The sequence below is a fragment of the Saimiri boliviensis genome, chromosome X (genome assembly GCF_048565385.1).
Source record: "Saimiri boliviensis isolate mSaiBol1 chromosome X, mSaiBol1.pri, whole genome shotgun sequence".
NCBI classification, from domain to species: domain Eukaryota; kingdom Metazoa; phylum Chordata; class Mammalia; order Primates; family Cebidae; genus Saimiri; species Saimiri boliviensis.
The window spans coordinates 34,503,721-34,517,082 of record NC_133470.1 but is presented as its reverse complement, the minus strand read 5'-3'; the positions used below and the strand labels follow the sequence as shown (position 1 = coordinate 34,517,082).

The 13,362-nt window shown below is 37.1% G+C and overlaps 1 protein-coding gene and 1 pseudogene across 5 annotated transcripts in view; both read right to left on the bottom strand.

The window, feature by feature from the left end:
• The window catches only part of SYTL5 (synaptotagmin like 5), a 221,133-nt gene that overhangs the window by 178,828 nt on the left and 28,943 nt on the right, over positions 1–13,362 (bottom strand). The window lies entirely within an intron of this gene.
• On the bottom strand, positions 4,616–5,431 carry LOC101052543 (methylsterol monooxygenase 1 pseudogene; annotated as a pseudogene).

Here is a 13,362-nt window from a genome sequence, read left to right as displayed (position 1 = left end):
TTTTTTTTGAATTCCTCAAAAGTCTTTCTGTCCTTCAGATCAGATAAATTTACACCTATTCCAATTTCTTCCATGATCATTGTTCTACTCAGCCTCTTCAGTCAATTTTGGTAATCAGTATAAAAGTAAAATTGTATTACATGTTGGACAGATAACATCCATCATGTGCTCCACTGATTAAGAACTGAAAAACTTCAGTACATCTGAAAACGAACACATATCAAGGTATGTTTCCAAACACCTTTACACTTTCATAGCCTGAAAAGCTCTCAGAAAAAGTACTTATTTAATTTGGTCAGAAATCAATATTTAGTGTATTTTCAATTATGATCTTTTATAATAAAACTGTTATTGAATAACCTTTTCTATGACAACCAACTGAATATACATCACACATTAAAGGTAATTTCAATCACTATTAAAGCCACCAAAAAAGCAACACGCTGTTCTGAGTTTCTTATATGGGAAAGCATTGCATACTTCTTGGTTATAAACAGAATTCCAAGTACAAGTTCCGTCAACTGAAAGTATGTGTCAAACCTTCAGAAAAGTAAAAGTAAATAAAGATATACTCTGCTTTACAGTTATTATTTCTCAAATTATACTCATATGTAATTCACATATGAGTTATCAAATGGTATTTGAAAACCTTCCTACCTAAGACAGCTCTTCTGAAAATACTTTCAGCAAATAATTATTTCATAAAATAGATATGCATGATAGAGCAATATAATTTAGATATACATTTATTAGGCTTGCTCTAAGTGAGAAATACTGTAGAGTAGAGGAACAGGTACCAACAGAAAAGGTCCTGGAAGCATATATACCATATCTAAGAGCAAGATATATAATTTATATTTCTTTAAGAAGGAAAAAGGATGAAAGGCAATTACTCAATCTATTGAGAGAAAATCTTTTAAACTTCTTGAAGTTTCAATTTGATCATGATGGCATTTCCCCAAATACTTAAATAGGTATCGATTAAAGACTTCTTAAAATACAGAAAAGGGGCCGGGCACGGTGGCTCACGCCTGTAATCCCAGCACTTTGGGAGGCCGAGGCAGGCAGATCACCTGAGGTCGGGAGTTAGAGACCAGCCTGACTGACATGGAGAAACCCTGTCTCTACTAAAAATACAAAATTAGCTGGACATGGTGGCACATGCCTGTAATCCAAGCTACTCGGGAAGCTGAGGCAGGAGAATCACTTGAACCTGGGAGGTGGAGGTTGTGGTGAACTGAGATTGTGCTATTGCACTCCATCCTGGGCAACAAGAGTGAATATCCATTTTAAAAAACAAAAAACAGAAAAGGGTTGGGAGCATGAATAGTCCAAAACAACCAGAGATACAAATCACTCACATTTAAAAATTTTCACAACAGGTACTCTTTTCTAATGATGTGTACTTTAGACCAGTCAGGAAATTGATTTCCATGCCCTAAGCATTCAAACCACTGTCTGTATGCCAGGAGAGATCTAGAGTAGAATTAATAATTTGTCATGGTTCACATGCAATTATAATATTAAACAGCATAGAATAAATTACAAGTTAAACACTACATTTCTTTTTTCTTTTTTTTTTAAGATGGGGTTTCACCATGATGGCCAGGCTGGTCTTGAACTCCTGACCTCAGGTGATCCACCCACCTCGGCCTCCCAAAGTGCTAGTATTACAGGCGTGAGCCATTATGCCTGGCCTAAACACTACATTTCTTAATATTGTACCGAGGATCAACTGGGTACCCAGGTGCAACTAAAAGGGCAAAATATGTACTCTACATTTTCTTTTGTTTTCCCTAACAATTGTATATTTTTCCTTTTTTCTTCGTTGGTGCCAAATAACCTTCCCTCATTACGGTGAACACTACTATTTTTCCTTTTATCGTGTTCTATCCCCTAACCACAATCAAAATCTACCTGTTCTTCTCAGATCTTGTGAGGTATAAGAAATTAAGCTGATTAAAGTGGAAGCACTAATGGCATGATAGCTTACTCTTTCCAGATTTAATCAATGAGGCATGCTTTGGGCAGCAAGCAATAGCAATATCAACAACAATAATAAACAAGCTACAATGATATAAACCTTGGCCATCCTTAGCATATGGGATTTGATTCTTTGAATGGTTGCTTCATGGTTTCAAATGGCTTTCCTAGCTCCAAGCATCACAATAACAGACTAACATTTAAAAGCAGGAATTCATAGAAATTAGACTGAGACAAGTCTTTCATGTACCTTGTTCCTTTTATTTGAAAGTACAAACTTTTCATGAAGCCCCAGAATAATTTCCCTTATATTTCATTGACAAGGAAGAATAGGAAAGTGAGTCTCATGTTTTTTCAGCCTCCATGGTAGAGGTGGACAAGAGAAGAAAGGTGTTGGAAATGGTTTTCAGATTGCAAAGTGAATGCCTGCCATATCAGATAACATGCTTGAAACTGAATAGGATCCTTTAGAGTTTACATACAAAAAAGGAATACCAACAAATTGAGGCTCAGTTTGTTTTAAAATATTTTCCCCCTAGATATCTGTAATCCTGTGTTCATTGCAGCATTATTCACAATAGCCAAGATATGAAATCAACCTAAGTACCTGTCAATGGATGAATGAATAAAGAAAATGTGTGGTACATACACACAATGAAATACTATTCAGCCACAAAAAGAAGGAAATTCTGTCATTTGTGAGAATATGGAGGAATCTGAAGGACATTATGTTAAGTGACATAAGCTAGGCTCAGAGAGGCAAACATCCACGATCTCACTTGTATGTGGAATCTAAAACGGTTGAACTCATACAAGCAGAAAGCAGCCTGATAGTTACCAGAGGCTGAGGTGGGGAGGTGGTGGCAGACAGGGAGGCGGAAATGTTGATAATGTATACATATATCAAATCATCAAGTTGTATACTTTCAATATATATAAATTTTAAGCATCTATACTTCAGTAAAGTTGCAAAATTAATTTAAGGAAAAATTATTTAAATGATTTTATAACTAAGATATAATTTTATAACATATATAATGATATTCCTTAAAATTATATATGCTTTTTCATTTAAAAAAAAACATAAAACTGATGCTTAGAAAATTGATTTCAGTGATGCTTTTGGACTTTAAATTCTAGAACAAGTAATATTTCTAGTAAATAAAAGCAGTTTATGTTATACCTCTTGTTGTCATTAACCTGTACTACTCTGTTATAGGAGGTTCCCTGTCATTATTCTACATTAGACTGCTTGATAATAGGATAAATTTGTGAGAAATTATTCAGGATCTAAATTGAATAAGCACAAGAAAGTAAGAAAAAAAGATCCTGACAATTCTGAAGCCTCCTGGAGTAGAATTTGCCCACTTAAGAAATATTCTCATCCTGAAAAAATGAAGCTATGGAGAAGATTTGGAACTCTGTATTCGGGCTTAAATTGACTGAGTCATTTGGTACTTTGGTTTAGTTTGGAAATCTGTAAAAAAACATCAGGAAAAGAATATGAAATGGAGTTGGGGGCACAGGAGAAAATGTTTTCAAATGAAGATATGTTAACAAATAGTCAAATAGTTCATCTTATTTACTCTCACAACAATCCTTCAAGGTAGCTATTAGTAGCCTCACTTAATGCGAAGAAACTGAATACAGCAAAAATAACTTGCTTAACTAAGCTTACAAAGTGGGAAAATCAGGATGTACACCAAAGTCCGTCTGCCACATCTATGCAGTTCTATTTCTTCTACCCAACAGAGAAAGAGTGGCCAGAACACATGCCTAAATAGAAGTATTCTATGAAACAAAAAAAGATGTAAATCTTAGCTAACGATATCAGTTTTCTGATGGTGTATTAGTCCGTTTTCACACTGCTATAAAGAAGTACCTGAGACTGGGTAATTTATAAAGGAAAGAAGTTTACATAACTCACAGTTCTACATGGCTGATGGGGAGGGGGGCTCAGAAAACACAGTCATGGCAGAGGGTGAAGGGGAAGCAAAGCATGTCGTACATGGTGGCAGGAGAGAGAGCGAGCGAGTGAAGAAAGCCACGTACTTTTAAACCATCAGTTCTTGTGAGAACTCACTATCGTGAGAACAGCATGGGGGAAACTGCCCCCATGATCCAATCACCTCCTACCAGGTCCCTCCCCCAACACGTGGTTATTACAATTTGAGATGAGATTTGGATAGGGACACAAAGCCAAACCATATCAGATGGAAATAAGAAATGTCTTATGATACACAGGAATGTTCACAAAGCAATCACTGAATGAAGCTGGTTGACCAGAGATTGTCAAGAAAAATGTGAACTTTATAATTTGAAGACAGCCAGTTTAGCCCCTGAGAAGTAAGGGAGAAATAAGAGACAGTGAATGAAAGAGGAAAGTTTGAGAGGAGAAAATGAGGGAGAGAAGAAAGTGGGGCAAGAGAAGAGTAAGGCGCTGAAGTGATGAAGAGGGGACTGGTTTTGCAAGAAATACTTACCTGCGTATTTTTGCATATACAGAATTTGTGGGTAAGGCAGAAAAAAGTCTCCACTAGGAAGATAATTAAAGGTTATTAACATTACTTTTATCACTTAGCAACCAAGGCACATGCTTATTTCTGCTCCCCAGAAGCAATGTTAGCTACTAGTTTCAATTCAGGAAAATGTATATGTTCAGAAAGGTCTATATGAGATATTTATTCAGTCTTTTTCTCAAACTTCTTCATTTTTTTGTTATAAACATTAAACTGAAAGCCTGCTCCAAAAATTCTATTCCACCATGAAAATGTAGAAGCATAGCTTCTGATGAAGTTCATGTGGTATAAATCATGATGCTGAGAACCATCATAGAAAAGGATGAGATTTAAAGGGTTGAGAGGAATATCATAACCATGATGGGCATCAATAGTTTCTATCAAACAAATGGTCGCTCATGTCCAGAGAAGAATTAATTACATGATATCACAAAAGCATAATTCCAATGAAAAAGCCAGTTCCAAGAATTAGAATTTCCAAAGGATGTGCATATTCAGCTTCTACTCCAAATGGAGCCTGAAACTCATGATGAATTTTAGGAATCTATTTATATATTATTTTGTGATACAAGAATCTATGCAGGCTTAGAAATAGTGCCAAGTGGTATCAAAGACTGTATAGCCAAAGTGCCTTGCCAAAAGCATATACCATTTTGTCATTCTTTTTCAATCATAAGGAATATTGAAATACTTTGTAAAATAATAGGTTCCACAAATAAAAGCAGCTGGATATAAAAGTAAAGAGAAGTACTTTAAAGCATTTCCATTGGTATTCCCATGCCTCTGGTTTATATTTTCAATGTCATTCTTCTAAATTCAAGGTATAAATTGACATAGAAATCCAAGTAAAAAGAACAAGAAATGAAAAGTTTCATAAATGATAACAGATCCCCATGTTGCAACCTAGAACACTGTATAATTATTACATATAATTCTAAGCATTTAAAATGGTTCTTGCAGAGGTCTCTCAGGTAAAAGTGAATCTAAATACTCCACAGCTACAAATACTGAACTAAATAAAGATGCTGAAACTTTCATTTGTTGCCATTTCTCAAATCTCAGCAGACAGACTTCTAATTCTGGATGGTCATAAGGTGACTGTAGCCATGATTTTTGATGCTTCCGATTTTGTCATTCCACCTGTTTTTATCCAACTCTCATTTACTCATGAGTAAATCATATCTAACAAACTTCTAAAATTCAAAGTGACTTCTAATAACAGACTTGCTCATGTGAACTCAGGAAGTACAAATTAATTTACTAAAGTTAAGTAAACATTGGGAGGCTGAGGTGGGTGGATCACGAGGTCCGGAGATCGAGATCATCCTGGCCAACATGATGAAACTCCATCTCTACTAAAAAGACAAAAATTAGCCGGGTGTTTGGCACACTCCTCTAGTCCCAGCCACTAGGGAGCCTGAGGCGGAAGAATCGGAAGAATCACTTGAACCTGGGAGGCAGAGGTTGCAGTGAGCCAAGACTGCGCCACTGCACTCCAGACTGGCGACAGAGCAAGACTGTCTCAAAAAAAAAAAAAAAAAAAAAAAGATTAAGTAAACATACCACAACAGGATGCAGATAGGATTTTTAAAGGCCCGATTTGAAGACATGCTCTAACTTTCTAACTTCATTGAGTCTTCAGTGAGCCACCAACAGTGGAGATCAGATTTATTGGAAGGTGCCAGGACAGTGGCACTCTTGTCATCAACCGACACCACCCTGCTTTCCCATCAAGACTGGAGAACTATGCAGAAGGTGGAAAAGTCCACCAGTCTTTTGGGGGGTGTTCATGGAGACTGATTATTCCCTCACCTCCCACTGAGGACGAAATAATTTTCTGAAATAAAATGATTATTTCCAGGAATTTAAAGTAAGATAAGAACTATGGAATCTGACTAAGATGTCATAAAGGTAGTATCAAATCTTTGGGAAAGGGGTGTTGACACAGTTGGGGGACAGCTAATTGACAAAAATAAGACCATATCACATTTTTCTTCTTATTGAATTAAAAACTCTCAACAAACTTGCTCCATGAAAACTAAAAAGGTAAATTCTAAAATCATATAATTCACAGTTATCTCAATTTATAATTCTTGTAAAAACAATTACTGTACCTATATCCCTGCTTCACTTCAGCTTGCATTCTCAAGAACACAATGCAATTTATTGAAACAATAACATATATGTAAAGCTAACTGTAGTTGCAGAATGCTAAAGCCTTGCTTTGAAATAAGTCTACCATCTATTTGATTCTTAGTATATGAAGTTGTACCAGCATTGGAAGTTAGTTTAATTTGGGTTCCCCCAAAGTAGACCCTGAGGCAAGGACTTGAAGGCAGGTAAGTATTTATGAGGTAATCCTAGGATGCACAAGTGAAAGATGAGAAAGTGAGACAGAGAAAGGAAGAAAGAAAATCAAATGTATGCTATTTCTATAGAAAAATGACTCAGTCTCCTTGAGGAAACTGGGAAGAATTACACGGAATACCCTTCAAAATTATACCATCAAAGGTAAGAGGTAGGAGTGGCTGGGGCATTAATCTATCTGTTCCTACTTACCATTGGTTAAAGATTGTCCCTGGAGGTGTTAACTTAATTTCAGTTGTGCCTGCATTCATGGATTGATCCTCCATTTTTTGCCCCACTGCCCACTTGGCATGGGTCTCTGGCAAGTGCAGGGGATTCATCTACACAAGTGAATGGAAATCAAGTTCCCAAGAGGTTGGGGCAGTTTCATGGTAGGTCACAAATTAGTGCTAGAGAGGTTTAAGTGATTTCTGCTTTCTTCATGGAGTCACCAACTAATATAATAGATTGCTTTAAGTATATTACCAATTAACAGGCATCTTAAGATAAAAAACATACTCATCAATTATTGCCAAATGTCAAATTTCAATCAAAATGACCCCCACACTCTTTTCCCAGAAAAAGTATTTTTTTTCCAACAGGTATATTGTTTCCAAAATAGACCAGACCTGTGACAGACTTTTTAAATATTAAGAATACACAAGATGGTAAGTGTGCCATAAACAACCCATAAATAAACATCAAGTGTGCTTCAAAATTCCTCATCCATGTCAGGCCATGGGAAATTCCTTTCTCAGGCTTCCACCTGAGAGGCTTCTGCTTGATATATGAGGAGCATTTATGGTAACCTGAATTTAACAAAAAGCTCCAGAAAAGCAGGGAACAACTGTTTATGAAAACCATCTGGATTAGTGTTTTCAGAACTGTGCCCATGAGGGCATGGAAGAGAACAAAATAAAGGGGTGGATCTGGACTCCTCCCTTGCTTCAATGGAACCGTGGTGAATTTTTGTTTGTTTTGTTTAGGCTTATGCTTCACCTGTGAAAAACACAGAACAAACTCTTTCAATTTACAAATGAAACACAGGCTGGGAGTCATTAAGTGGCTTGTTAAAGACCACACTGCCAGACAGAAGCAGAGCTAGAAAGAATATGACTTCTAAGTAACAAAGACTCTCTCCTTTGACCTAGTTCTGACCTTGGGCTTCCCTCTTTGTCCATGTAGAATCAAGTATAAGCACGAATGGGGCTAAGTTAATTTACTGAAAATCCCCACACTTTGTATCATCCAAATTCCTCATCCCCCATCCTCGATATCAAATCACGCTGGTCAGCCTCGACAGGAAATATGTTAATTTGGTACAGTAAGAATCACCCTTACCTTGAAGTTTCCTTTTAGTAATTTTCCATCCACTGACCCTCACCCTGCTCCTTGGCTGTAAATCTCCACTTTTTTCTGACTGGAGTTAGAGTTAAGCCCAATCTTGTTCCCCCATTTCAAGACCTCATTGCAGTTTTTCCTCTACCTATAGCAATAGTCTCCTCAAATAAAGCCTTCATTACCATCTTTAGCAAGAGTCTTTAAACATTTTCTTCTTTAACATAAGCCAGCAGTGCACTTCCTAATTCACCTTGGTTTTCCTTTCCAAACCTATGTCAATTCACAAAAATACTCTCAGCAGTAAGCCTCCCTATTGTCTTCCCTTTAACAAATGTAGCAGGAATTAAAAAATGGTACTTAAAACAGTACTGACTATAGTCACTTTATTCTCTCTCAGGGAATGATTTAAATATTCTCAGAGGTAGATAGCTCTTTTGCTTAGAAAAATACTTTGATGATGGGCCTTGACGAACTTTTTCATAGAGAAATGTGAGAATTTTGCTCAGTTTAAATGAATGACAGCCAGATTACACTCTGAAACAGAATAAGAGAGACTAAGGTGGCCAAGAGGGAGGCCAGCAAGAAGGGAAGCAGGGATGAAAGCAGGGGAGAGAAAGAGCAAGAGGCAAAGATATAAGGCATATGGAGGCCTGAGGAGAAATTCTCTTTAATCGGGCATAGCTAAAGAACTGAGAACACAGTGACATGATATTCTGCTGTAAGTTTGTGGTACTGGGCTGGGCTGTCACTATTTTTTCCCTTTCCTGTTATTTCCAAGATTTAGAAATCTGCCACACACAAAAGCCTTATGTTAGTTTTACTTGAAAAAAGGGAGAAAGTGAAGCATAGCAATGGGGAAGAGGACAGGCAGGCCCAGAACTGGTAGAGAAGACCGGGAATTAGGCAGATAAGCTGGGGTTCAAGAGCTTAGCAGCAAATGGGGCTATACCATAAACCAGCCCAGGAAAAAATAAGCCATTTGTGGGGAGTTGTCAGAGATAAAGGGGTAGAGGGCAAGGATAAGTGCCATTTTATTTGAACATCCTCCCACTAACTCTTCTCATCAGTCAGTCATTTCCTGCCCATAATGCATTGAAGAACTATGACAGAAGAATAGGACAGAGTGTTTGAAATTGCTCCAACTTTCATGTACTTGTCAGGAGAGGCAGCACGTAATGCTTGACATGACTCATTTAGGAAGGAGATGACAGCAGGTACAATTAACAGGAATCTGAAGTGATGTGTTATTTTCTTTAAAGAGATATAGGATCACAAATGAGAAAATTCCATAAAATTTGCATATGTACTTTATTTAAAATGTTGATGTACAGGAAAAATGTACTAATGAAAGAATTTTTTTGTGTATGTTTATGCAAGGCCTATGATTATAAATATTATTTGTAGATAAAACTTATTAACCCCCCACTTAGATTCACAAATAATACAATACAATTTTTCTGAATTATTAGAAAATTTATACCACTAATGACTTTTAATGGTAGTTTAAGCCTACCAAAACAGTTAACCCTGACAGCAAGAAAATCAAAATCACAGTAAGGGAGTGGCTAAGATAAAATATAAATGAAAAGGTTTTTTTTTTTTTTTCCCTACAAGTTATTTCAAGCAATTGACTTCTGTGGGTAGGAAGCATAACTAAAAATATATTTAAAAAATTATTTTATGAAAATAACATGTGATCAAATCCTAAAATGCTTTGGTCCTTGATGGGCTCAATGTCTTTAGCACAGTGGTTCTCACAGTGTAGTCCCTGGCCAACAGGATAAGCATCACATGGGACCTTGCTGGAAATGCAAAGTCACATCTTAGAGATACAACATTTGACAGTCAAAGAAGTTGATGTGTTTTTATCCATCAACTCCCCATCAGTCATTGGTTAAAGGCTACTTCTGGGGACCCTATCCTAGACACAAGGGAGCTTGCTTCTTTGACCATAGGGAAAAAAAGCCCTCAGAGTAATAGTAACAGGTGTTTGTAGCAAGCAGCATTTTGCATGTCCAGGTGAATACCAAAGGGATATGGTAGGGCACCAGTAGCAACTTCATATGAGAAAGATCTAGGTTTTATTACCTCAATCATCATTATTGTTAATGTCATTATTGTTAATGTCAATGATGAATTACATGGTTAGAAAGAGGTAAGGGGTCTCAGGAAATACACTGCAAAATTGTAATCAGCCGCTCTCCATTTCTTTCTGGAATTGTGCCTGCACAAGCTGGATGTGGTGGGGAGCTGTTCCCAGATACTGCTGTGCAATGAATACAGTAAACATGACTTTCTGGCAGGGAATCCCTGAAGTCGATACATTTTACTTGTCTCTATGACACATTTAATAATCCAGTGATTCTAAATCTCTATTTAAAGTCATTGCAGGGCATGATATATTGTATGCCTGATTTAAAACAGAAACTCCAATTGATTCAGTCAACAAATTCATATAGTTCTACCACTGATTCATAGTAACCACATAAATTGCCAGCGGGAACAGGAAAATCCCTCTATAGTAAGCCCTAGTTAGGCAACATCCTTCTGTAAAGCTTATTTCCAGAAATAGTCATGAAGAGTGAATACAGCTGCCTCCAAGAATGATTTATTTCACTAGACTTTATCATTTACCCTCTACTGGATTCTAATCAGGTTTTCCAAATAAGTCTCCTGGAAATGTCCTATTGTAGCTTATCAAATAATTTATCCCAGAATCAACACAAAATTTAATCAGAAGATAGTAAAATAAACATGGTGGTCACATTTATTTGTTACTGACTTCCAATAAATTTCCCAGGGCTAGTTCATACACCTAAATTGATTTTCATGCAAAAGATAACATCCTTGCACAAATTATATCATTTATTGTGCACCTATCCCTAACAAAATACTTGTTTGTATACTAAACATGTATACCTTGTAAAAGAGAAAGAACTAGTGAGGGAAATGAGATCACTGGGAACCCTTGATTTTAGTGGTCACCTTGATGTTAATGATTCTGTGGCTAAATCCAGCCTATAGGAGTGTTTTGTTTGTCCTGCCTATTGTGTTTCGTTTGTATGAAAAAAGAATAAACATTTATAAATGAAGGAATTCACATAAAATAATCCATGTTTCTGCTTCCTCTTTCAAGAATCAGGATCAGGCAACAGTGGTCTCAGAATCTGTGTGGCAACAAGAGGCAGAGGTTGGAGAATGGCTATTCCCTTAAGATAGGGCGAATGTGGACGGGCGCGTTGGCTCACAGTTGTAATCCCAGCACTTTGGGAAGCCGAGGTGGTTGGATCACCTGAGGTCAAGAGTTTAAGAACAGCCTGCCCAACATGGTGAAACCTTGTCTCTACTAAAAATACACACACACACAAATTAGCTGGGCATGGTGGCGAGCGCCCAGCTACTCAGGGAGGCTCAGACAGTAGAATCACTTGAACACAGGAGGTGAAGGTTGCAGTGAGCCAAGATCATGCCACTGCACTCCAGCCTGGGCAACAGAGGGAGATTCCATCTCAAGAAGGAAAAAAAAAAAGATAGGGCAGACATACCCAGTTTATCATAGTTACCACCATCTCCCTATTGTCTACCCACCTTGCCTTTAGGGGCATTGAGTTCGTAACCCATTGTAAATAGAATTTTAGGCAGTTTGTAAATGTACCACATCTTACCTTTTACACAGATGCCTCAGATACAGGAAATTTTCATTTGGAATACAAGCTTCTGTAACTTGACTAATTGTATTAATATGTATAATTTATGGGACTCAACCAGTGCACCTAGTATGACAATGAATAGCACATACAACATTCTAAAATAGTGTTTCCACTTCCTGTTGTAATTATTAGCAATACTCTCCAGGTCTCATCTTAAGCCAGGCCCTGCCCCTGTCCCATAAAGGTCTTCCTCTAGATAATTTCTACAACAGTACTGCACAGCAGAGGAAGGATAGAAGAATAAAGATAAAGCTAAAAATAGAAAGAAGTTAAGCCTAGGTATAGATTTGTGACTAGGAGAATAACCTGTTTGTAAGGAAACAAATCTTGTGGAATGGGTTATCTTTCAAACTACCTCAACAACTTTGTTTCAAAAAGTTTTGTGTTAATGCAGCCTCAATTGAATAGACGCAGTGCCTACTAAATGAAATGTTTGAAAGTTCAACCTTCATTTGGATGAAAGGACAATTGCCAAAAGTTCTGTCTTAGTGTTTCACAGTAACTAATCATATCTAACCTTTGAAAATTTCCAAGTTCAGCTGATAAAAGGGGAAAAGCTCAAGTGAGGGTTATGCTCAGTCTAAAGCATTTTGGCATTATGATGGAATAGGAATACATATTTAAAACAGGGGCAAGGGAGGAGGCAGAAGAGGGAAGGAAGGAGGAAAGGAGTGGGTGGGGAGAGAGAAAGAGAGAGAGAGAGAGACCGATGAAATGACATAATGAATGGCAGAAATGGAAAATTCTTATTTTGTAGGTTAAGGATCAACCTCAGCTCTTTGTAGCTTTTAGTTTCTTTTCCATTCAAACCAAAGTTTTAAAGCATGTAACCTTATGAACAACATGGGGATATAGAATAAGGAAATGAAAAATTCAATGCAAATAAGCATTTGCTCAACCATTTTAAAGCCAACCATGAGCTGATTCATGCCAAGGTGCAAGGTTAGCCTGCTCCTGTTGGAGAAATGTAGCATCTGAGAGCAGAAAGATTTTGTACTTTGGTGGGGCTGCAGAATGACTAACAATTTAATAGTTATCACCAGTGCCTGACACACGGTTATTTTCAGTGAGGGAAAATTAGGCCATAAAGGACGACCGTAGATAAGTTTCTCTATTCATTTTCTGAAAAGGTTTCCAAAACTGTGCATTCAAAGATCTCCCTGGACAAGCCCTTTAAGTTCTACAGCCTCAGTGAAAATACATCTTATCATAATCTGCTGCAGTAAAAATAAATTTGAAATTGTGCACATATATCATGTATTCATTTCTCACATATTTTTCCAATCATTTGTATAGGAATATCGTCTTAGTTCATATATCCCCCAGCCAGGATTACAGCCCAACCTCCTTCCATAACAAAACATAATGTTTTGAAGCAATAATAAAACCCATATCATATATTCAACAATCATTAAATCCATATACTTCCTGTCTGTGTTGGGGAAATGCCTGAATTTGCAATG